General features: G+C 43.1%; 1 long non-coding RNA gene across 2 annotated transcripts; it reads left to right on the top strand.

Moving 5' to 3' along the window:
- Positions 1-681: 681 nt before the first annotated feature.
- On the top strand, positions 682-19,937 carry LOC137862438 (uncharacterized). Of its 2 annotated transcripts, XR_011100270.1 has the most exons (7): positions 683-790; positions 1,220-1,283; positions 6,250-6,488; positions 8,579-8,701; positions 9,437-9,524; positions 10,481-10,647; positions 19,755-19,937. It is a non-coding gene; the product is annotated as an uncharacterized lncRNA (long non-coding RNA). The 2 variants fall into 2 exon arrangements; XR_011100271.1 differs by lacking the exon at positions 1,220-1,283 and having other exon boundaries at positions 682-790.
- The last annotated feature ends 5,464 nt before the right edge of the window (positions 19,938-25,401 follow it).

Here is a 25,401-nt window from a genome sequence, read left to right as displayed (position 1 = left end):
AGTCAATATAGTTAAGCCGATCGGCCCCCTGTGCATCTATAAAATACAGAATAAAAGGTTCAGTATAAAAAATATATGTGAGATTGCCAATTTCCGTGTGTGGGGTTTTGTAATATATATGTAAGATTAACTGAACAGTTTATGTAGAAATATATCAGCTTTTCCAAACTTCATATGCTCTATTACAGATTGTTTTTATCTGAGCTCTAATTTAAAGTTAAAACTCAGACAAGGGCATATGAGAGTAATCCTTTTGATCACATTGGTATTTTATGATAACGATATACTTTCTTATTTTTAATAAAACTGTAGTAGCTGCTCTTAGCAGTATTCCCAGAGCAGCAGCCATGAGCAGTGGCACAAACAAGAACAGAAAACCCTTCTCCATCTCTCTCTCTCTTTATTTATTTATTTATTTTTCCCCTTAATAAATAATTGAAGGAGAAAACAAGAAAAATATGGTGTAGGATCCAAACAATAAACAAACACCAGGGTCAGAAAGCAGGGCACATGCTTTCTTCTCCTTTAAACCTAACTACCCATATTTTTTTTTTTTTCTTGCTGTGACAGAGAAATGTACTCAACTCTTTTTGTAGTGAATTGTATCTCGGAAAAACGTTTTTATATATGGCAGTGCTGAGCGGTGTAACATTTTTAATGGTACATTTTCATCTGTGTTACAGTGGTGGAGCTAAGAGCTCTGTGAAACACAGCCCTTGCCAGGTCACGTACTGATGGGGCTCTGCCTGCCCTTCACCATCTGTGTGAATCTCACAGTTATTGCACCCAGGTAAGTCTGGAATAAAAGGGGCCAACATTTTGCCCCTGCAAACTAATGAGAATTTAGTCCTTCATAGGTCTTCTTGTCTCTTTATTGACTTCACCGTTTGTGCATGTTGTCAACTTCCATCTGCATGTGGACCTCGTGATTTGCTGGTGCCTGTGCATCTCTGCTTGCTTCTCAAACTTATTTGCTCCAGTGCATGTCTTTTGGGCAAGTACTGATTTCATCCTGTGAGACCACACTGCTGTGATCTCCCTCTGTAGCATCCTGCTGTCCATTAGTCTGTCTCTGTGTCCAGGACATCCAGTGTTCAATGATAACACTGTGGTTCAAAAGCATTAGAAGTAGTTAACTGCAAAGGAGATGTAACAAGAACGCAAATAACTTCCTCTGGATGTGGGGATTTTACATTAGCGAGTCATGTCTTTTTGGCAGGCTTCTCTCCATTTCAAGAGGGGTACATTTGGCACTGTTCAACCATCCTACCTGGTTACACGAGGTAAGCAGCTTTGGGTTGCTGTGTTAACCATCCTGTATGTATTTCATTCACCAGCTGTCCTTCTAACTTTGTGCCTGTAGCAGGAAAAGTGCTCTATCACATCATTCTATCCCTGTTTAAAAACTAACAGGAACAGCTAAAATGCCTTAGCTAACAAAGAGATTTAAACTTCAGTTTGACCTCCTTAGCCAAGCAAAACAAAAACTGAGAAGGGATTAATTTGCTTTCCATGAGCACATCAAGGGGCAAAAACCCAGGTGGTGGGGAAGAGCTGAGGATAATGTTTGCAAGACAACAAAAGGGGATATATTTGTCACAAATTAATTTAGGGTGCTGAAAGCTTCCTTTCAGGGGAAGTTCCTGTCAGAGGAGTTCTGGGACACTGCCTTGGTAGGAACAGTCAAATAAAAGATGAGAGATGTCTGTTCAGTGGAGCATCCTAAGGGCATGAGAGGGATTAGGGCGAGTCCTGCTGGGTCCTGGACATGCTGCCCAGGGAGCTCTTCACAGTCCAATATTGCTGATTCCTATGTTAAGACCATTTAATGCTCTAGTTAGAATAACTCTGAAGTACAGAAGTGCACTTGCTTACGATTTTTATGTCTCACTGTGTGCAGTTGTGGCATTTAGAATATTTATTTATTTATTTATTATGACTGGCTCTGCATAAGGTTTGGTACAGGAAGAACCTAAAATTAGTGGCATGCTGAAGATGGATGCATTTTCTGGGAGAGATGATCCAACTCTAGCATTGTTTGTTTCTGTGAGGATCCCTCTTGGATGTTTTATCAACCTTTGTCAACATGTGGAAGCCATGGGAGCAGATAAGGCTTTGTTCAGAGGCAATTCTCTGTGGTCTGCCGTTGGGCTGGCATTTGGTGCTTAGATGAAAGTGGCACCTCTTGCGAATTTCTCATTACTACAGGGTACAGTGGGACAGATCTTCACCAGCCCATGCAGCAGTGGTGGCAGTAGTCAGAGGACAAGGGGGCTGTGACGCTGTAAGGCAGTCACTGCAGCAATTCAGCACGCACCGCAGCAGCGTGTTCCAGCTTTGTGCTGCTAGAGTGGGGGTCCAATCTATCTGATCCATCTGTTGTCAAATTAATGTCCAAAGCTGGCTTTTGGATTCAGGTCTGTCACAAGGAACAGTCTGAGTGACAGTTAGGGGAAAGAATACAGAGATGTGAATTTCCTGCACTGTAATTTTGAAGGCTAAAATAGTTGGTATTCACAGTTCAGCTCAGCTTTGGCAGGGCTCTCGGAAATCATAAGTTACACAAAGGAGGAACCATGTGTGCTCAGATACACGAGATTTTTTTTTAAATTTATTGTTATTATACTAACTCTTCATTTCTAAGTAGCTACATGCCAGATGCATGCCATTTCCCGTCTCAGCTTACAACGGAATTTTAAATTATGGAAACACTTCTTGTCTGAACTTTGCCGAAAGGACATTGAAAGCACCGTGAGCATTTCATGTCTCCCAGAGACGTAGTCCATAAACTTCCAGCACTTTGCAAATACCACAAGACCATATTTTACATGATTATGAAGTTTGTGCACTTCACATTAGTAGTACTAATACCTCAGAGGAACAAAAGAACATTTTTAGCATTTCATTTGCATAATGGCTGAAGTGAGAATTTGTTCCTTGTTGAATAGGTACCCTGGGGGTCCTTTGATTTGCTGTAGAGCTCTGTACAGCATGGAAATAGCACAGGAGTTAGTACCTAAGCTCCATTGGTGCTACTTTCTGGCTTGTTGATGTCTTACTCCTCAAACTCCGTTAACTTGCCACCTGCCGATGAGGTAGCTTCACGTATTCATTTATAGTAATGCTGATTAACCAACCATTAAGCACAGTGAAACCCGTGCTTAATCTAAATCTAAAGGAAGGCTGTGGACAGTGATGTCTTTGGCAGAATAGGGCTGTGAGCCCTGGTGCATCCTGCCTTTGACTGGGGGACAGCTGGAATGACTTACCTCTGTTTGCATCACGAAGCACTGTGTGGGCATCCTAGCCCAGGCTCCTGCAGATCTCCGTGTTGGGCATGAGACACCAAAAGATCCTGAGCCAATGACTCTGATGGGCAGTGAGCAAGAGGAAATAGGTCTTATGGGGGAGATGCTGAGGAACAGGGAACTGGAGGGAGTTTCTCCATCATGCAAGGCAGCACTGCAAGTGAGTGAGCCCTGAAGCCAGAAGCTGTTTAGCACAACAGCTGTCAGCACAGGATCCCAGTGAGGTTGATGCTGATGGCCCTGGCACTGTCCTCAGCTCTCATGTACCCTCCATGCTTATCCAGTATGGCAGAGAGAGCTTTTGTTGGAAATGGGAATCTGAAAGCCCTTGCTTGGTGCAATAGGCTTACCACAAAACCACCCGTGTCCCATACCATGAGCTGACAACTCCTTCTAGTGTGGCAAGAGGGGGCCCAGTTTGCCAACCCTTGTGCAAAAAAAAATCCCATAAATTTATTCAGAACTCCTTGCTCCATCAAGACATCTGACTCATTATTTTTTAGTATTTCACTTACAGCTTGACACTTGCAAGCCCAAAGAAGGGGGAATGTGTGTTGTGGTGACACAAAGGGAAAGTAATGAAAATTAAGTAGGTACATTTAAAGAGAATTAGTTTAACTGTGCTTAACCTGAGTGTGAACAATCATTCAGAATTAGTGAAGTCTTCATTTGCTATAATTTACTTTGAAAGTGGATTAAGGTAAATTGAATTAAGGTCTCTTTAATTCTAAATAGAAGCATTTACATAGGGATGCAATTTAACTAATCTGTTCTGAGGGTTAATTTGAATAATGTACCCAGACCTATGAAGAGGGATATGGGGCAGTGCCTCAATTTGAGAATCGTGTTTGCTTTTAAGATGGCCACCGGAAAATGTTTCAGAGATTCACAAAAGAGTCATCAGAGTTGGTTCCCCTATCCCAAGCCCTGCAGGGACTCTCAGACACCACAAAACTCTTTCTAGCAGCTCATCATCCTCAAGCTCTGGGGCCTCTGGTAAAGCTTTCTGAGCCTTTTGGCTCACGGGTACTTTTATTGGTGAGGAGTAATATGGCAATGGCTGTTAGCTCATGGGGTTGTAACTTGAAAGGCAGATAGAAACTCAGAAGAGATAGTTTTTGAGTGTTTTTTAAAAACTCCAGCAACTTTTTAATGAACAAATTGTAAGGAGATTATCTTTAACCCTCTCTATTTCCAGACCAGAGGCTCAATGCTTGATTTTTTAGCCAAAACTTTCTGTGTATTACAGCCCAAGACAAAACATGCAGGTGCAGTACCTATACTGTTGCAGACTCATATATTCTTCTGTGTCCCCCTTCTCCCCCCCCAAAGACTACACTTGTCTTAATTTCCTCTCAATTACACTCAGGCATTAACTAATACTGACTAACTACAGCCCAAAATAATTATTGCTATCTGTTCCCTTTGTAAATATAACTCCAGCACTGAGCTAGAAGAATAATGGCATATTTACAGAAGGCAGCTAATTAAATTGAGCTTCAATTGCTTTCAGTTTGCCAGAAGGAGCCATTTTCACAGCAAAAAATGTGTGCAAGCCTGCATGCTTACCAGGAACAACTCGGTATAACATAATTCAGAGTTCCCAAGACAAAAATTCAGTTCAAGACAAATTTACACTGGCAATAAAAATCTCATTAAGGAAGATATGAAGATCTCTCTACTACACCACGACAGTTAAAAGAGGTTATCATTTTTTCAGTTTATTTAAGGAACAGTATATATTTCATTGTTCCAGAGCAGCTGTAATTGCAAGTGTCTTTCAAACACTGCTTGCAGTAATGCATTTGTCTTATGACTGTAACTTCAGAACCTGCCCATTGATGCATCTTCATTAGGACAGCAGAAGATGCTGGAGTCTCAAAGCTCTTCAATGTCTGGTTTTTCCCTATTTTTCCAACCCTGGCTCATGCACTTTGGAAATTCTCCCTCGCCCCCATTATTCAGCCACCTGCAAAGATTTCCTGTGGTCACAGTTTGTCTCCAAATGTTTGTACCCTCTTTTGTTCCTTTGAGATAAAACCATTCATGATAATTACAGAGCAGCAGTCCGTTGACAAATCAAACTTTGAAAGAACCATTCTTGTTGCAGCCTGTTGTTACCAGTCCCCAGGGCCTATTCTGTTTTGCAAAAACAAAAATAAGGGGATTGTTTCAGATTTTTTCCCCTTCATAACAAAGAATTGTGTGTTTCTTGTCCCAGTGTTCAGATAAAGCCTGGCACAGAGATTGTTATTTACAGTCTTCTCCATTGCAATAGTTCACTGAGTTGCTGGATGGAAAGCTGATTTTCTTCCCCTGCCTGCATATCATTCCTGAATTTGTTTTTATCTATTGGAAGTAACAATTTGGCAGACATCAGCACTTTTCCCATGTTTAATTAATTCCTTTAATTTTCTGGTAAATGAGAATAATGGGGCTTAATTTTGCTATTTATGTAAAATTGATTGGTAATTATGGAGATCACAGGAGATTTGGCTTTACAAACCAAAATTAAGTGACCTCTCAGTGAGGATGACTTGGCACGTCTCTTTCACTCATTGTGTGAAAGCAGAGATGGCATGGAAGCAGATGTCACTAAACTGCTTCTAGGTTACAAGAAGACAAAATATGGAAATTTGTCGTTTAAAAATATATTACCTGAATGGAAACTAGTACCAAGAATGAAACATAACCTGCTGTTGGAAGACCATTCCTACCAGATACAGTGCTGTTTTTCTTTACTTATAAAGATGTGACACTGTCGTGCCTCAGAGGACTGAGGAGCAGGAGAGAAATTGGATAAATCGATTGTAAGGAAAGCCTGAGCTTGAAGCAGAGCTGGGATTGAGGATACCTGGCTTCAGTTTCTTTTTCTGCCACAGATGACTTTTATGCGCTCTAACATTTTTTTTTTTTTTTTCGTTCTTTCCTCCTGCTGCAGCATCAGGTTTATAATGCTTCTGGTCTGCTTTGGCTCATTTGAGTGCTAATGCTCGGTGGAAGGATTTATCAGGAAAATGCCATACCAAAGCTGGGCTGGAGACCTCTTTGTGCCACTGGAAAACAGATGGCAAATAACACCTTAAGACGTGAACCTGTATCCACTGGCTTGTGGTTGTGATCCAGCACCTGGTGGGACAGAGGTGTCTTAGGTGATCTCTCTCCATCCCAGCCCTGCTGGTAAGTTTGCTTTGAAGAGATCTGGACTTAAGTTTGCACAGTGAGCAAAACTGTACCTTCCCATCTGAGCAGCTCTGCTGGTGCTGCTGTGAGCCTGCAGGCTGGGCTGGCTGCCCCTGGCTCCCCAGCTGCTGCTGCTGCTGCAGGTCCTGCGTTGCTGCCAAAACCCCCATGCTTCCCCCTGGCTGGGGGTTTCGGCTGGAGCAAGGTTCCTGGATGAGACCTGTTGGGCTGGACTTAGCAAGAGAGGAGCTTTTATTGGCCTCTGTCAGAAATGCCATGTGTATTTGCAGGGAGTGGTACAAGCTGCAGGGCTTCTTTGAATTTAGCTTCAAAATCTAATTTCAAAGGCAACCACTTGCAAATTTCAAACTGTCTTTTAGTCTTAATGTTGAAAGCCCCTTGCATTCCCCCAGTGGCAATGCTCAGCAGCCCTTGAAATTATTTCCAGCATGTATCTTAAGTTTCAAAAGAAGGAAGCATGGGGAAAAAAGACAATCTAGATTCTCCTCAGTGATGCTGCATCAATACTTGGCTGATCTGTATAATGCTAAGCACAGCGAAGCAGAGCTGAGCTACCAGTTGCTAGCTAACGAGAGGATTAGCTATGCCTGCAGATGGGCTGGCATAACTTAAGCGAGAGGGCAAGTGTGTAGAAAAGTCAAACTCAGACTCCAGGGGAGGGTGGTGCTGCTTTTCCTCTGAAGAGCATCCTCTACACAAACAGTGGGCAGGAAAGCAGAGTGAAAGCAGTTGTTTGGCCGGGGCTTGACGAGTGTTTTGCTGTGAGTCAGTGCAGCTTTGCTTAATGTTTGTTACTACTAATAATTGTATTTATATTCCTGGCCAGCCCAAGTACTCAAAGGTTTATATGCGATAATCAAATCCAATCAAAATGCATTCACAAGCTCTCAAGTAGGATCCATTTAACAAATAGCATCCTCCAAGGTGGGCTGGAGAACAGGGAAATCAAGGGCATTAACAGAAAAGAGCTTTCAAAGCCAAGAACTAACATAGCAGTGCCTTCTGTTGATCTGGGGAAGGACTGGGGTAAGAACCCAGCCTGGGTGCAGGGAGAGGATGCATACTGTGGTACATATTGCTGCCCAAATCCTCGATCCTGGCAGGACCAGAATGGCATGATCCACTGGGTGCTGAGCAGCAATGTGGGACTGCCAGGGTACGACTAGACCCATGCCCCCCTATTTCCACATTTTTATCTAGAATCAGTGTTCTACAAGCCCGTGTCACCCTGCGAATCCTTCTCAGTGCTGACGTGATCTTGAATTTCCTGCAGTTCCTTTGAGGTTTCAGATGATTTAAAAGGAATTATCTGCTTCAGAGAGATCTTTGTCAATTGTTTTAATAGCCTGGAGAAAAAACTATTTGATCCTGCACTTAAATGTTTACATTTAATGGTTGTTTTAAATCTTCTGCTTATGTTGAAGTATGAAGTATTGCCATGCCACTGTAAAAGATGAACTGATTTTCCATCTTTTTAAATACAGAACAGAAATGTTTGCTGTTTATTTCTGCATTTTCTGCATGATGTTTGACATTTTTTTCCATCCTTATCTATTATAAAATCTGCAACCTTGCTAGGATTTAATGTCATGCTATTATATTAAATTTCCATATTTGTATTATTCTACAAGTCACAGAACTTCCATTGATTCTTTTAGGTTCCTTTTTCAAATTGTCTGCTCTTCCTTGTTGCTGATTTATGCTCCTTGAGATCAGAGCCACTATTTTTCCCTTTGTGATTGAATTTTTAAATGTTTTATATAGCTCTAATTTAGCTGGATATTTTTCCTTTTTAGCTGATGAAATCTGCTTTCATGATTGTAGATATTTATTTATTTATTTTACCTACTAGGCATGATTTGCTCACACTTTATTTGCCTCAAAAGCATTCTCAGTTTCTGTTTTGGCTTGTCTGTTTTTGAGAGTATCAGCAGCCAGCATTAATGGTCAAGCTCCTATCTGCACAGAAGGAATGAGAAGTGGTTGTGAAGCCATGATGAATATTTAGGTTGGTGATTTGTTCTTCTTATCTGTTTTTTTTTTTTTTTTTTTTTTTTTTCATCCAGGGAGACTGACTGCCGAACCACCTCAATGTATCTGCTGTATATTTTCTGTTAAAAAATACCAGCTTCTTAAGTGTTTCCTGAAGTTGGGCCCCTGTGGTAATGTAACTTCTTCAGCATATTATGGTAGGTGTATTTCAGCAGGTCTGGAGGGGTCTCAGAGTGATGGCTCTTAATGCACCGTGGTAGGATTCTATACTAACTGGGTCTTAAATTTATAGACAAGCCTATAATTCTGTTTTCTTTGTGTTTAGGAGGCAAACACAGCAGTTTGAGTCAGGACAGAGCAGGAATTACAGCAGTGGGTGTCTTGATAGAGATGTAAAAAGGTGCCAACTCAGTAGAGGACCAACAAAAGCAGCTTAGTCAGGAAGGAGAGGGGTCTAGAGTCACACTGAGACACTTCAGCTGCTTTCTGACCTGCAGGCAAATCTCCCTCAGGGGCTGGTGGGTGGGAGATGAACCCCTCAGAGAGACCATCAGCTGCACCAGAGGAATGAGGTGAAGCTTCAGGTACTGCAGTAAGCAGAGCCCGGGGATGTTGCTGCCTGGGGTTTGGATTTCGGCTGTGCAGGGCACAGCTAGCTGCTCGCTGCTGCTTTCTCACAGCAAGGCGAGTGATGAGGAGGTTGTGATTTAGGGACCTGTTCTGTGGGGTAAGCTGGGTTAAGCGGGGGGGGGATTGGTCAACCGTAAGAGCTCGTGGTGGTGGAAATGAAAGAGAAAATAATAATTGCAAATAGCAGGTGAAAGCAGTTGAAATTAATTAGAACTGCAGCATGAGGTGAAGATGCAGACAGCTATTCACTATGCTGTATATAACTACCTGCTGATTGCCACCATCTCTTTGTTTGTCCACAGTTCCTCCAGACAATCATACCCCTTTGCTTGAGGAGTCAGAGGAACAATTAGATTTTGGCCTCAGAGAGAAATCCTCTAACTTGAACAAGTAAGACACCCATGCTGCTTATTCTATGCTTTTCATATGCTTTTTGACTGTTAGTTTACTATTTGACAAGTGAAACCAAGAAGATAAGATATTATTTTCCCTTTTCACATTTTTTTCTATAAATTTTTATATAAAGGCCCTGCAGAAACCAAGTTCCCCCCTATTGTTCTTGTTATTGGCATTATACATAGATAAAACAATCTAAGAGAGTATTTTTCCTAGTTAGGCAGAGCAGAGATACAATGTACCATAGGCACATCTGTCAACATGATACCCCTTCCTGTCTTTATTTTTGCAGTTTGCTTGTGGTCCATTTAGAATTAGATTACGACTGATTGGTTCCTGCATTCAAACTACTTCACACAACGCTCCATCCACTGGCATATAAAACAAAACCGAGGCAACTGGAAAGCCTGAGGGACCAATTCCAAATATCACTGTGCAATAAAACCTGTATTTTCTTAATTTTTTATTGATTCAGCACTCATTCTCCTGTAATGCTGCTGCGGTAATATTAAAACCCAGTGACTGACAGTGGCATCCCATAGAAGTGATTTAAATAGCAGTACCGGGGAAGAAAGTAGGCTTTGTTTTTGCAGCAATTTTGCTCAAACTGGCCCAGAGGATCTCCCTTGCAGGAAGGGAATATACTATGCACCTTTTCCCCTTTGAAATACATCTTCCTTATTTCTGCCAGCCCTGTACCGTGCCTGTGAAGTCAACAGATTTCCTGCTGCTAACACTGCTGGGTGCAGCCTGCAGCCCTTAAAAGCAAGCATGAATATTTGGTTTGTACATGGGAACTGGTTATTTGTGTGGGGTAGGGAAATGATGTTCAAATGCAAACCCCAGACTGCTCTTCATGTGATATAAACATAAAACAAATGAAAAAAAGCATTCCTGTGAAATGCAAGAGTTTGGCTAATTAATAATTGCAAAATGTGTGCTACTTGCAGGTGGGAATTTGAAAGGACCTCATGAGGCCTGGATTCACAGAGCCAGCCAGTGAAGTGGGAACTCCTAGAAGAGCCTGGAAATCCTGGCCTGCCTGTGGGAAATGGGATGGGATGGAGATTTTATGTGTTACAGACCTCCAGAGTGTGCAGCACTGTGCTGACAGGAGGTATTTCTCATTCCCTGCTGCCTGTGAGGCTTTTGGGGAAGCAGGGTATTCCCAGAACTCTGGCATGGGTTTCTGCTCCCTATAGGCATGCACAAGTGAATGGGAAGGCTAAAAATGAAATAAAGCTGGGAAGAAGATATATAGGAGCTCCAGAGGCTGCTGGATGGTAACTGGTTTCTCTGTCAGGACAAGTTAATCTGCACTCATAAGTGTCTCTGAACCATAAAAAAGCCATGGCCCAGGGTCTGTTTCTGGCCTGGGGAGATGGTGATGGAAGCAGCCTGCTGTGGTGGTTCCCTAAGGCCTGGCAGAGATGATATTTCATGTTGGGGCAGATATAAAACCGTAATGTGTTTTGGGCCCCAAACTTGGAAACAAAAGCCAGAGAAAGTTTGATCAAAATTGTCCCCATTGCAATGCATTAGCCCAGAACCAATCACAGAAACTAAAATTTGATTACATGTAAGCCTGAAGTAACCCAAAATTGTTCAGTGCAATTTGTGGAAGAGGACAGTGGCCAAGCATCTGTAGGGGCTGAGTGCTTAGATTGAAGCTAAGGGCCTTCCCCCTTGGCACACCCTGATTGTGAAACAACTCAAACCCACCCTAGAAAACAAGAAGCTGAGCTCTCATCCAAAATCAGCACCTCTACAGCTGAGGGTGGAAGTGACCCACTTTGATTCTAAGTGATCATTTCATTTGCTTTGCAAACTCTGCTTGTTCTTGATACCAGATACTGACTAAAAGTGAAAAAAAGGTGGGTCGGCCCTCGGCTGAGTGGCACAAGCAGCCCTTGCACTTCAGGGACACACAGGCACCTCTCACTTGGTGCAGGGTGGCTGGGAGCTGAAAACACCATGATCTTCAGGGGTTCCCCATCCCCATGGGGAAATTTTTCACCCTGGTCCTGGTGAGGGACCAATGCCCCATCCCCTTGCTGCTTCCCAAAGCTGCTCTCCAAGCTGTAGCTATGCATTTGTTTTCTGTTGACCGAAGTCAGGCAGTACTATTGTTTGGGTGTGATTCAGAATGAATATTGAGTGTGCCTCTAAGATAAAGTCATTATTTAGGAGCTCATTAAAGTACTGGCCTTGAAAAAATTTCCCACTGCTAATATCCTCTTCCATCACTGTGTCAAGGATCGTGGCTAGTTTAGAAAAAGAGCTGTGGGCTCGTAGTGCTGCTGTAGCACCTCTCTCCTCCTACCTGGGGAATGCTCACTTTAAGCTTAGAGCTAAGAAAGCACCAGGTGTTAACATGAGCTGTAAATTGCTTATTTAGCAATAGTCCCTCTGCAAAATCCCTCAGCACCCTCATTTCCCGAAAAGACCCCGAGGCTCTCTTCTCTCTCTGCTCCCAGAAGGTAACTTGGGCAGAAATAAGTTTCTGGGCTTCCCAGGAGTGAAGTGCTTCCTTGCGGCACTGCTGTGGTTCCCTGGGTGAAGGTTCTCAGAGTTTGTTGGCAACCAGCAAGGTTTTTGGCTCATCATAGCCAGGTTTTGGAGGACAGCAAGTGTCCATGATGGAGAGCTGGGCTGCAGCCCGCCTTCTCTCCAGATGCTGTGCAAAGTCCTGCTTCAGCTTAAATAAATACTAATTTGCACTAATGGCATTTAATCCTCTTCAAACCATAATTTACAGTATCAGATTATTATCATAATATCTGATCTACAGTTCTTAATGCTTTATTGTTATCCCATTACAGGGAGGTTCTGCTGGCACTGCATATTGTCTATTTCTCTTACAAATGTTCTACAGAAACCTTATTAATTATTAGTCCCATAAAACACCTGTTAATGTTACCATTTTAATAAATCTCCTTCTTAATTAAATTAGGTGGTTCTGATAGTAATCCTCTAATGTCCACTGCCTTTCTGTTCTCATCACAGTCTGATTGTACAGTGAGAAGCAGTGCTCAATTATAATTGATGTAGGACATAACTCAGAACCAAATTATAACATATAAAGCCATATGATCATTGAGGAATATAATAGATCTTCACACTAAAGTGTCATTTGGATTGATTGGTGCTGTTTCTAGAGCCTTGTTAGAGGTGAGAAAAGGCTTAATTCAAAAGGACATTTTTTAATTTTCTCTTTCTCTCTTTTTCTTAAACTCACGCACTCTATTCTCTTCTTGATGCACAGCCTCTAATTCAGCTACTTTGGTGTAGTGTTCACAACACCTACTGTCCCAACTGTGTTTCAGTTCTAAAGCTGATCTTTTTTTTCTCTCCTTTATTTTTTTCTTTTTCCTTTTTTTTTTTTTTTCCTTTTTAATTTTGTAAAGGCAGACTACATGATGATTTTATTTAATGATTTAATAAAACTTTTCCTCCTGAGATAGGTGCAAGAAATCTTGCTGATCTATTACTGCTGCTACCCAAGCATGAAAGTACAGTTATATATGATACAGCAATACTGAAGCTATAAGCAAAAAATTAAAAGCAGATCAGAACTAAGATCTTACCCTAGCTAGAAAGTTGGGTAGGCACCAGGAAGATTTCCTGCAGTAGGGCAAAAGTGCTGCTCACTTGGGTCCAGGTCAGTTCCCAATATGAGGGAATACTTTGGGGGAAACCTGTGCTGTCTGGGCACCTCATGGTCTTACTACTTCTTCTCAGCCTTGGGGCTGCGAATGTCCCATGTTTTATGGGGCTAGTGATGGCTACTTACATCTCAGGACATCCTAGAGCAAACAGTGGAGTTTTCCCAGTGGTGAAATTCTGATGGTCAGCTCTCCAGACCTCCGTTGCCACTGGGAAAAGCCTCTTGACATTGCTTCGCTGCCAACCTCCCCTCTCATCATATGCATTTGCTTTCCCCATGGCAGCTGCAGTCATTTATTGCCCAGAAAAGCAACACAGCAAAATGAATGTGTGGTTTTAATTGATTTTAGTATAGCTCAGAAGTTCATGTTGCAGCAGTTCCTCCTCGGAGGCTCAGGTGTCACACAGGTAACTTGTAGGTGCTTGAAAAGCCCCCCGAAAAAAAAAAGAAAAAAACGAGGAGCTGGTTCAGTAAATCTAACAGAATTGTGAGCCTTTTCCTAACATTTTGCTAGTGCCTGAACCACAGCCTCTGCTTGTTGTGGGGCTGCAGGAACTTGTGAGGAGCAGATCATGCAGCTGAGGTGTGCAGTGAAGCTCCAGCTCTCAGGGCCCGCGCTGGATCTTCTTGTGGGAAAGAGGCGATGCCCGTTTCCTCATTGCCTCCTGGCTCTTAGAGGAAGATCCTTCATTCACTTGCAACACAATGTGCTAATAGACTGAGTTTCCTGGAGCTGAGTGCTGCCTGCCCCAGGTCAGTGGAAGCTCTTCCATCTCTCCTGCTTTTGCTGTCTGAGAGGAGCCTGCAGTGTGGCACCACGCAGGGAGGCATCCTCCAAGCTGCTGAGCTGGCGTTGCTAAGAGACTTGGCCTTGTGGAGGAGCAACAGCCATTAACTTGTTGGGAGTGGAGAAGGAACCGGGAATTAAAGTAATTTGAAAACACTTCTACCTTCATACCTTAATTGCAAACAGAGGGAAATTAGCCTGAAATCTGGGGTGTTCTGGTTACTCTTGCAATGCAGCTGCTCTAATGGGTTTCGTGGACGTTTCACAGTGGGGCTGCAGCTGTGGGTAATTACTGCCGTCCTCGCGCTCTCTTGGGGCACATTTAACCTGTGCAAAATGTGACAGAGCCCAGCATCTGCTTGGTCCTGCCTCTGCTCGGTCCACAGAGATGCTCAGAGGCTATTAGCTGGTTAAATGTGGTGATGCTTGGAAGCAGCATGTGGCCCAGCCTTACCGAACTTTGGTAGATGGAGCATGTCTGCTGAGCTGTGTTCCTGCTAGAAAAGGGGTGATGCAATAGGAGATAATGCATTTACTGTCTTGGATTCAGAGCATTTTTGGGAAAGTTGCACAACTCTTTTGGGAGAGGGGAGGCAGGGCACGGAGTCAGTCTTGTCCCAGGCACACTGCCCTTTGTGCCTCACCCTCCTCAAATAATTCTTTGGATCATTTAACATCATAAAATTGTGTTTGTGGACCTTTTGCAAGAAACAGCGTACAACTTCACCCTTGGGAGGCCTGATCCTTCCCAGCAACACCCTGGGGAAAGGGAGGCTTGGGGGGGGCTGAGTTATCCCTTCTGCTCTGGCCAGGGCAGTGCAGGGCACAGCTGAGCGCTGCTGTGCAGTGAGGTGCTTGTCCTGCATCCTGAGCAGAGACAATTGCTTAGTGCATGTCAGCGGCATGTAGCGGAAAATTTATGTATGATTTCTCTCCGTTCAGACTGAGCAGAAATGCCATTCTGTGAGAGAAGTGGGCCTCCACAGAGCTGAATGGCTCAAAGAATAGGTCCTATCAAGGCTGATAATCTTCCCTAGTGATAACGCAGTGGATTATACAGCGATTGGATGTTGAGAGTACACTGACCTTAATCTCCCTTAACTTTGGTTTTCTCTCCCATCAGATAATAATGGAGAAAGTACAACATGTGCCATAGAAGATTACACACATCCTGCCACACTTCACAGATGGCTGATACAAAAATCAGAGACAATGCTAAAATAATTAAAAAGCCCACAAAAATAAACCAGTGCATTCAGCTTCTTTGTGAGGCTGTGGCTAAGGAAACTGAGCCAGCCGGCCTGAAATGCACAATATAAATGTAAGCAGATCTTATTAAGATTCTGTGTGGCTGTTAAAGCATCCTCAGCCATTGCTCCAGCTTAGCATCGCTACTAATGGGGAAGAGAGGGAGAGATTAGTTTAGGCTACTTTGAGACAGCACAGATACATGCAGGAGGCATTCTCTGTTGCTCAAACTTGTATTTCACTGACCTGCTATGTGACGAGAGGAGTGCCAAAAATACAGAAGAGTTGGCACATAAAATCCATGTCTACTCTATCTACTCTGTCAAGGCTAAAAAAAAAGTCCTGAATGAGCCTTAGAGAGTCAACAAATCACTAAAATAGCAGCTAAAGAAGGAAGTTCAGCACAAGTTCAACTCATTAAAATTCCTGCTAATGTATGCTCTTGCAAACCAGTGGGCTGAGCGTGATTCTGGTGAGCGGAAGGATGCGTGTGAACTCGTACACAAGTAGGAAACGGACAAGGTTGATGTGGCTGACCTTCAGCACTGAAGTCTGATCGTTCCTGTCATTTGACATGGCTATGCGGGAAGAAAAGGTCAGTGGTGCACCTCTGAGCTGGAGATGGTGAGAAATCAGCTTTCTGCACAGCTTTCTTGGGCAAATCCACAGCTGTGTGCAGAAGAGTGTGGCATATTGATGTCTCGTACTTTTGGTTGTTCTATGTGAGGTCCCAAGGGGGAGGGCAACTGTGTGAAGGAGTGGCCATGGGAGAGTATGAACGTAGGTCGTTCATTTAGAAAGCACCCGTAACTAATGGCAATTCTCAATTAAAAAGCAGACGAGGCCTATGAACAATGAATATATTCCTTTTATGTTCTTCCACGCAGCCAATGTGGAAAAAAGGAGACTTAAATCTCCTATCTGTACCTTATGTACATTTCTCATCAACTCCAATGGGAGTTTTGCTGAGGAAGTGCAAAACAGGGCTGGTAACTTTATTTCCATTTACTCAATAGTTCTGAGATTGAAAACGATAGAGACTGGGCAGAAGAAATAACAGGGGCATCTCATATCCATGTGTCGCTTCATTAAACATCTGAAAATGGCAATGAAAAAGCAGAGATTGCAGAATGAGATTTCCAGACAGCAGGATGATAGCATAAAAGACTCTGTCCTCTGCTTGTACAATACACATGTGGTCAGAAAAATAAAGGCAGCAAACTATCTTACTGTATAATAGATGAGAATTTTCATAGCTGCTATTTTGGATGCACAGGAAGTAGAAAACTGTTTTACACAAGAGAGTCACTTGTTAACTTCGGGTATGTGATATGTGAATGTATAACTGAGATAAAAAGTCACGTGGTCTTATCCTTCTCCTTGACAGGAAATATTTGCATTCAGAAGCTCAAGAACTTACATTGAGCAGCTAAGGAATATATGACAAAATATTGTAATGCTAACTGACATTGTGTGCAAGAAAATTAGTCTTTACAAAACTTGTTATTTGCCTTTGTTGCTGTTTTAAATAGAAAATATTTGATCGAGCTTTGCTCCCTGAGTGTGGTGAAAGGAGTTAGACTCAATGATCCTTATGGGTCCCTTCTAACTGGGGATATTCTATGATTCTGTTTTATGGAAAAAGTGACCAGGCCACATGTTTCTGCAAAACTGCCCAAAGGTGTGATGGTTCCTGAAGGCCGGGTTGCTCTTCGGACCTCGCAGAGTGGTGGCCATGGACAGCAGAGCAGTCCTCCCATTTTCAGACCCCTCTTTTGGAAGTCGTAGCATCCAACATCTTATCTCCTTTCTGAATTGGAGAAATGGAGATGAAGCAATCCTGTGCTTCAGTAAGCCTAAAGGGTCCAGGCCTGAGGGATTTCTGTTTCTCCTTGCTTGTGCTTTTTGCTAACGAAGGGCTTGTTGTGAAAAGCACCCCACAGCTGAACTGGAATAGGAATCAAGGTCAGCTGAGCTGGGAGGAGAGCGCTGGGTGAGTGGGATCAAAGTCCAAAGTCTTTGAGGAGCCCAGCAGAAACCCCTGGGCCTGGAAGTGGTCCCACTGCTCCTAGATATGCACAAATGGCGTCTGCTCCCAAACTGCAGCTCCCTGCACACCTTTGTATTACATTGGCTCTGACATCTGTGACAGAGACAGAGTCCACAGGGGCTTTCTGCCTTGCTGGTGGGGCCCTGCTGGTGGCACCCAGGCAGTAACTTTGGGCATGCGGTGGCACCAGGGTAAGGAGATGAGGTGGGACATCTCAGTCCCTGCACTGACACCCAACCTAACAGCCCAGTGCTGCTGATGGAAAGTAGCACACAGCACAAGATGCAGCCTCTGTGCTCCCTAATGGACACAGGCTGGGTTTTCAAGCATCTGTGCATCTTCTCCTGGTTATCTGCGGCTGAGCCCTTGTTCCGAGGAGCATCGTGCTCTCTGCCCAGCCCCAGCAGTGGCTCCTCCAAGCTTGCTCTGTTGTGTCTGTGCCTGTTGCTCGGCACTTGGAGGATGAAATGGAAGGCAGTGAGAGTGATGGTGATTAAATGATCAGTGAGAAGAACCTGAGCTGAATGTTGGCAGGGAAATTAGTGGTGCTGGTAGCTTTGAGGAGAGTAAGGGGCTGTGCTTTCTTCTATTATCTTTGTGGCACTGGGGGAACGCTGGGCAACTCCTTCCTGATCCTTCTCTAATTAAAAGGTTTCTCTGGGTGAGGACTGGAATGCATAAGGAAGCAACAAACTGAACGCTGCGAGGTCCCCGCTCTGCCTCTTGTGGGGAGGCTGGCGAGGAAATTGCCCCTTGACTTCTGCAAGTTTGTGTTGCTTTCAGCAGCAGCTGGTCTCCCTCACAGACGAGATGGCTGACTGCAGGGTTTTCTGTCCCTGGCCACCCTTTAGTGTCAGTGAGCAGCCTGCTGGGTGCAGGAATCATCCCAGGAGCCAAGGCAGAAGTGTGCTGAGGGTGGTAGGGCTCTGCTAATGCTAAGTCAGGAGAGGAAAGGAAAGGCATTGAAGGAAGAAACTGCAACCCTGGTGTGCTGGAGGTACCACAGCCCTTCTGGGGTGGCTATGGGAGAGCATCCCAGGGGTATGACCTGGGGATATAACCCCTGCTCTTAGCTGAGCTCCTCAGCACAGGCCAAAAAAAACATTCACTAAGGCAAATCACACACACACACACAAATGGGAAATGCTTCAGGTTGATCCAAAGGGATGTTTTGGAAGTTTTCTCTGAAACATCAATATCTTATTATTTTTTTTAAAGGCTTGGTTAGAAAGAAATGGAAAAGAAGGGCTGTTTTCCTGTAGATAGCAGACAGTTTTTGAAAGTTGTAGTTGTAAGTAATTTTGTTTTGAAATTAGATTTCAAAAGGTGCACCCCCAAATGCTAAAAGAATGTCAAAGTGTATTTTATATATATATTTTTGGTTTAAAGATTGGGATTTTTTTGACCTGAGCGAAACAACTCAACAGTTCAATAGCATTTCAAAATACTCAAGTGAATCTAGATTTGCATGTTCTAGAAGAAAATATTTATTTCCAAAATAATCCAATAAGCTCTCCATTGCATCACCTCCTGGTCTGTCTTTGTGTTAGGAGGGAGGTTTGTTCCTATCCTTCCAATACATTTTTTTTTTTTTTTTTTTACTTTAATAAGTAAAACTCATGCATAGTGTAAACACACTAAAAAGCACACGCCCTATTGAATTTTCTGAGATGAGTATTTTAAATCCAGCCTTTCCCAAAGCTCCAGACATGCATTATTTACAATGGAGAATAATAATGTAACAAAGCTGTATTATATTAAAATTGGTCTGTAAAATATTACGATTATCATTTTTCGTAGCTTGACTTAAGGTGCACAGTTTATATAAAACAATATGAATTATTTTCTGTTACAAAAAATTATTCCGTGTGGGCTCTGTGTATTACAATTATTAATCTTTCTATTTAAATGCAAATTTTTTCTTTCAACTGAGAGCTAAAGATACTTTTTATACAACTAATAAAACACAACTTTGATCTTCTGATCCCTCATCAGGGAGATGGCTTTCTCAGTTGTGTTTGGGATGTCTCTGCCAGAACGTGTTGTTCCTTTACAGCAACGATGCTTTCTTCATAAATACATTGAAAATTGCTTCCTGTTAGAAATGAAATATTCATTTGTACAGCAAGGTATTACTTGGGAAATCCTCAGCTGCTTTGTTTTTTGTAGTAAGAGAAAAGAGCTAAAAAGAGTAGTGTCCTTTTTGTGGGCATATGCAGTGCCTGCAAAGCAGGAGGGTGGTTTATCCTTAGAAAGCCCTGCTTTGAGTCCTAGTGGGTTTGCTGCTCTGAGAAACTTTAAATCAAGATTTCTTTGAGCAGGTTGGTTTCAGCTTGTATGGGGCTCGGTGGTGTGGCTCTCCCCTGCTCTTCCTGGCTGCACAAGGGAGGTGGAAGTGGCCAGGCTGGACTAGAAGGAGACTTCTGACATTTGGTCACTGGGAGCTGAAACCAGCCTGTGTTTCTTTTGCAGGTCCCACCAAGTGTGCAAGAAAACCGCAGTGCTCAAGGAGAGAATTAACTTGTAGCTATCAGACAGCTCATGTCCTGAAGCGGAAATTACAGCCATTTATGTGATTTCAGGCTAATTTCTGCCAGTACTTGTTCTGCTAAGTACTGCTACTACCCTGAGCAGCTCCGAGGAAGGCTTCTTTAATCAGGTTTGTAGTGTCTGCCTTGCAGTTACCAGCATTAGTAAAGGAGGTTGAAAGTGAGGTGGCACTTCCATCTTTCAGCCTTGCCTATGCAGGACTCCCCCTTCCACAATCCAAGAAATGCCATGTCCTGCTGGTGGAAATCTGCCTCATTTTCTCCCACGTCTGGCGTGGGCATGTTTTCCTCTGGCCACTGGCTGCCCCCTGGTCTCCCATGTTAGTTTTGCTCTGGGTAACCCAATGTGGGAGCTTGGCTGCTCCAGCCAGTGGAAGTGGTAATTGAAAAGGGTAAAGCAGGGAGCGGTGTTATAATTAACTGGCCGCATTAGGCGTTTTACAGCACTGACACCTCACAAGAGTGGAAGTTTAATGAGAATGGAGAGAGGCTCAAAAGCAATCCATTTTCCTGGTAAAGAGTGTAATGAAGGTGTGAAATGATGCACAGCTAACTAAACCTGTCTGTAATAGCCTCTCTGTTATAATGTAGCGATCTGACAGACTTTAGGAAAAAAAAAAAAAAAACAACAACAAGACAATGTGTGTGTATATATATATATATAATATATATATTCATTTCCTTACACTGCTAATGTAAGGTGTAGTACAGCTTCAGTGGGTGTGCCACGTGTAAATCAGGTCCTGAAATGTGTGAAGAACTGCTTTAGGAACCAAACCACTCATCTGCGACGTGAAGAGCAACACGTGAAGAGCAACCCAATGTGTGCACCTCAGAATCAGGCCCCTCAGTGAGCCCCGGGACCAGCTCTGCTGTGGCACAGCCTGCGCCTCTGTGACCCACCTGTAGCCGGTCCACCACCATCCCTGCAGAAACCTGCAGTGAATTCCTTGCAGAGCTGCCAAGGAGGGGCTGGGAAATTAGCATCAAGGTATTTTCTGACTGCTTGAAAAGACTCTGTGTCTCTGATTATTAGTTTGAAATTCACTGGTAGCAGCTGTAACCAGTGTACTTTGCACGGTGAAACCCTGCAGTCTGTCACCACGATCACATCTCTCTACCTTCATTTGCAAGTAAAGCACTAGATCAGGGGTGTGCAGAGGGAACTGGAGTGAGCATGGCATCTACGGGGCTGCTGGTAGCAGGTAGGAGTGAGCAGGCCTTGAAGGAACCCGGTGCTACCCCGGCAGCACCTCTGTGCAGCACCTGTGTGCTCCCCCATCTGGGCAGGGGCTGAAGGACAAAGTCTGGGAAACACCAAGCATGCAGATGAAGTATAAACATGGAGATAAACACTTAGTTGTAATCAGGATGTAAATACCCAAGCCAATAAACTGCAACTCGTGCAATTAATTTTACTCTCTGAGGCAGTCTCCATCACTTGTCAGGACTTGCGTGATATGGCTGAGCTTTTGCATAGCTGCTCGCAGGACAGAGCCTTCGTTTCTGAACTGCCTGTGTTTTGCATGTGGCAGATGGTGGAGGCTCGTGAAGCGTAATTGTGGAGCATCGATGCTCCAGCTCTCCTGCAGGGAGCATCGTATCCTGATGGGCAACTCAGGAACACCAGGATCCTATAGGAAAGAGGCTTCTTTTGAAGATCTCAATCATATGATTTATTATATATAATGCTTGCGTTTATGTATGGTGTGATTCCACTCTAGAGGCTTGCTGTTGTTGTTTTTGTTTAGTACATCACAGGACTTGGAGAAATGCTGTTTTGGCAAAATATGTTGAAGACTATGTAAACACTACACAAGTTTTCTATGTACTCCATGTGTCTTCTTCAGTATATTTAAATGATCCAGCCATGCAGTTACAGCACACCTATTAATACAAGTTAATACAAAGGCATAATTATTTTATGGGAGCACTTAAGTTATATTTTTATAAAGAGAACAAGAGGATCCCCTGAGACACTGTTGTACAAATAATGAAGGACAGAAGCTCAATTAGTGAATGAACAGAAAGGAAAAGTGAGGCATGAATAATGTAAAATAGAGCATAACTCAGCAGGCATATTAGTTTGTATAATATACTGCTTCTTATACATTAAAAGGCTGCATTGAGGAATGAAGTACCTGCTTTTCCTATGGCAGTTTTCTAAACTGGCATTGTCAGAATATTTTCTTTTGCAGTTTTCTGACTTGAGACAAGAAAAGTCGATTCCTTAATTCTAAATTGATGGAGGTGTCACTTTGATACTTCCATTTACTTTTTTCATTATAGAAAGAGCAGAAATTGTCCAGAATTATTTCTTCATTTCACGTTCCCCTGAGACTCCAACAACAACAAGAAGTGATATTTTTTGTCCATATAATTTTAGATTATTATTTTTCAGGTGGCAATATATAGAAGCATGAGCCTCAGTGGTTGACCAGAAAGTAAAGAAACCAAGAACTGAGCCTACAGAAATAAACCTAATCCCTATCCTTTTTTCCTTAGAAGCCAACAGCGTGTTTCCAACAAGGTGAGAGTGGATAACAAAATGCTGCACTATGGCCCGTGCCTGCAGAGCCCTTTGGTATTGTGACTTCTGAAGCCCTTTATGCCTTTGCTAGAACAAAGCTGTGGTTTCCTTTCTGATCTCCTGAGAGAGCCTAAGGGCTAGCAGGGCTGTTTGCAACGTGTGCAATACAGGCTTTGCACTGAGTTCAGAGACTTGAGAGACTGATTTCATACAGCTTCACGGGCTTTAATCCTGCTGTCGTGGTAGTTCTCTCTCGGGGACTGCCGAGTGTCCGTACTGGCCAGTGGTCCCACTGGGAAAGTGCATCTGTGCAGAGTTCAGTTAATAACCCCTGGGAAATGGTGCCCAAGAAAAAAGGAAATTATCATCACGTGTGTCATTCCCATCAAAAGTGCTTCTCACTTAGCTGGTTCAAAGTGATTGTTGCTGGTAACCTTCTTCTGTCAATCACTGTTCCCATGTATGTCTTTAGGGCTTAGTGATGAAACTACTTTGAAGCAAGTGCGAAAATATATATTTTGCAAATTAAATGACTATTCTCCAGCTAAAACAGAAAACTGAGGAAGAGGCTGACTTGGGCAGAAGCAGGGTTTGTAAAGGAGCTTTTCCAGTATGGGTTTGGAGGGGTCAGCACCAGATCATGGCTGGGGGAAAGGTGTGGGGCAATGGGATTCAGCTAAATTCAGTAGAGTTTGGCTATAACCTCAGCCATGGGAAGAGAAAAAATATCTTCAGAGCAAAGGTTGTCTTTTTAAAGCATGTTGGAACAACACGAGTCTGACCTCCTCTGAAAGAGCCGTTTGCTTCTCAGTTACTTTTATGTTCTTACAAGGAACTGGAGATTATGGAATTCTTTTCACCCCTTAAGTCATTATTGTTTTGCTAAATATGTCAGAGCTTGAGTTGCCTTTTTTCTTTTCTTCTTTTTTTTTCTTTTTTTTTTTTTTTTTTTTTCTTTTCCCTCTCACCAAAAATTGACATTGCCCCTGCTGCAGAGATGCTTCAAGTCAGGGTTTGGAATAGGCTTATTTTGCCTAGAGTTGGTAAACAATTCTAGCATTTTTATCAGTATTTTGCCAACGTTGCTGTTGGGTTTGCAGGCACAAAAACACAGCCCTGTTCTCTTTTTGAACAATAACTATGCTGGCTCCCTGTGCGGGCAAACCCAGAAAGCAGTCTTGAAACTTCCTTTCAAAACATTATATACTGCCTGTCTGAAGTCAGCACGCAGAAGGAAAGCAACAGAAGTAGCCTTGTTTCGTTTAATAGTGTGAGAGCCTCACAATGTTTTTCAGTTTATATTATTCTAGAGATAAGAATCTTTAAATACTGAAGAAGCATACAGTGTACAAGCATTGTATTGACATTTTTCTATGCTATCATAACCATGGATTCATCTGCTTGTCCTTATGTTAGCAATTTAATTTTAATCCAGGGCAATAATGAAAAATTGCATTACTGGGGAAAAACAAACTCTCCATAGCCTGCACTACTGATATTTTTAGGGAAGCAAATTGCATTTTCTGTTGAAAATAACAGACTATCTTTAGGTCTTCTGTGAACATCTATGAGCAAGAAAAATAGGTTTGCTAATGTATTATCAGCCAGAGGAAAATAGATGGTTTGTAGCTCTTGTGTCTCAGGGTGGATCTAGACTGGTCTGTGCCCTTGGCACCCTTCCCTTGCAATTTGCTACGAGGAAAGCTGCTCGAGGTCCTTGAGCGTGCGGGGCAGCCTGCATGTCTGCGGAGCAGGGTGTAGTGTAGGAAGGGAAAGAGCATCTGGGAGAAGTGGCTGGGAGATTTGTACCAAGCAGTGCTCCATGTCCCCACAGGAGACCTGGCTTCTCCTGGGTGTCTGGTGCGGAGGCCCTGGAGCAGTGGGTCCTCCCTGGCCCCACAGCCCTCTGAGGAGTGGGGACACAGTCTGGAGGCTCTTCAAGCATGGTAGTCACTGTCATAATGCAACTGGAGCCACAGACATGTTGAAAATTGGGAACAATCCAAAATCTAAAGATACTCAGATCGGAGAGCAGATCTGAGTAAGTGCTCAAGAGTGTTTGAAGAGCAGAATAATTTGGATTCCATTTTTTATAATTTCATCTCTCTACATATACACTACTCAAAAACCCTACAAAATGGAATGTGGAATCAGATTTCTTTCCCCTGGTTTATTTTTTTTTCTAAACTCTTGAAAAGAATCTTCTATTACAATTCTGAGGTTTATTTAAAAAAATAAAATCCTAGGGGAAATGTGTACTCTTCTTTATTAAACTACGTAGGACATATTCCTGAGAGTTGCTCACACTCCTCCCACACACACCTTCCCACATGTGAGATAAATTAAGAATGTCACTATCTTTAATGCCAGAAGTATTTTCATCTTCCACTGCAAATATGCAGTGATGCATCTAGAATAGTACTGTCGGGGGAAGAAATCTTCACATGAGCAGAATGTAGCTGTTAGTGTTCTCTTTCTACATACACTTAGTATTTTATCCACAGGGGATATTTCTCGTCAGTAGGATCGTGTTGGTTGCAGGTAAACAGAGGTGGAAAGCTCTTGTTTTGTTGTATCAAAAACATTTTGAGTCCTGGCTGGTGACCAGTCCCTGGCCACCCCTGTGTGGTGCGGAGCGTCGCAGAGCTGCATCAGGTGCTGAGCGAGGGGCATTGTGCTTGCTATAGGTGGCAGGTGCTGGGAATCCATCCGGCACGAGAGCATTGCCTTCACCTCCCGGCTCCGTGCCAAGCTGCTGGTGCAGCGGGGCAGCAGAAGGCGGCGGAGACTTGGGAGCTAATCTAGTGTCTGCGCTCCTGCCTCCGTGACTAATTGCTTGGAAATCTGCACGTGTAATAGCTCGCACTTTTCTTAATACCACTCACTAGGCTAGCATTTAAAAAGGATGTATTTTCTTGTCGTTAGAAGTGCTAGATGCAAATGGAGAAGCAGATAGCTATGCCCTGCTTAATAATTAAAATAGTGCCACAAAATTCAGGGTCAGGCTCCAGAGAGTGACTGATCCCATGTCCAAGGCGCA

Source organism: Anas acuta, chromosome 11 (genome assembly GCF_963932015.1).
Source record: "Anas acuta chromosome 11, bAnaAcu1.1, whole genome shotgun sequence".
Taxonomy (NCBI): Eukaryota; Metazoa; Chordata; class Aves; order Anseriformes; family Anatidae; genus Anas; species Anas acuta.
This window is presented reverse-complemented; position numbering and strand designations above follow the sequence as displayed.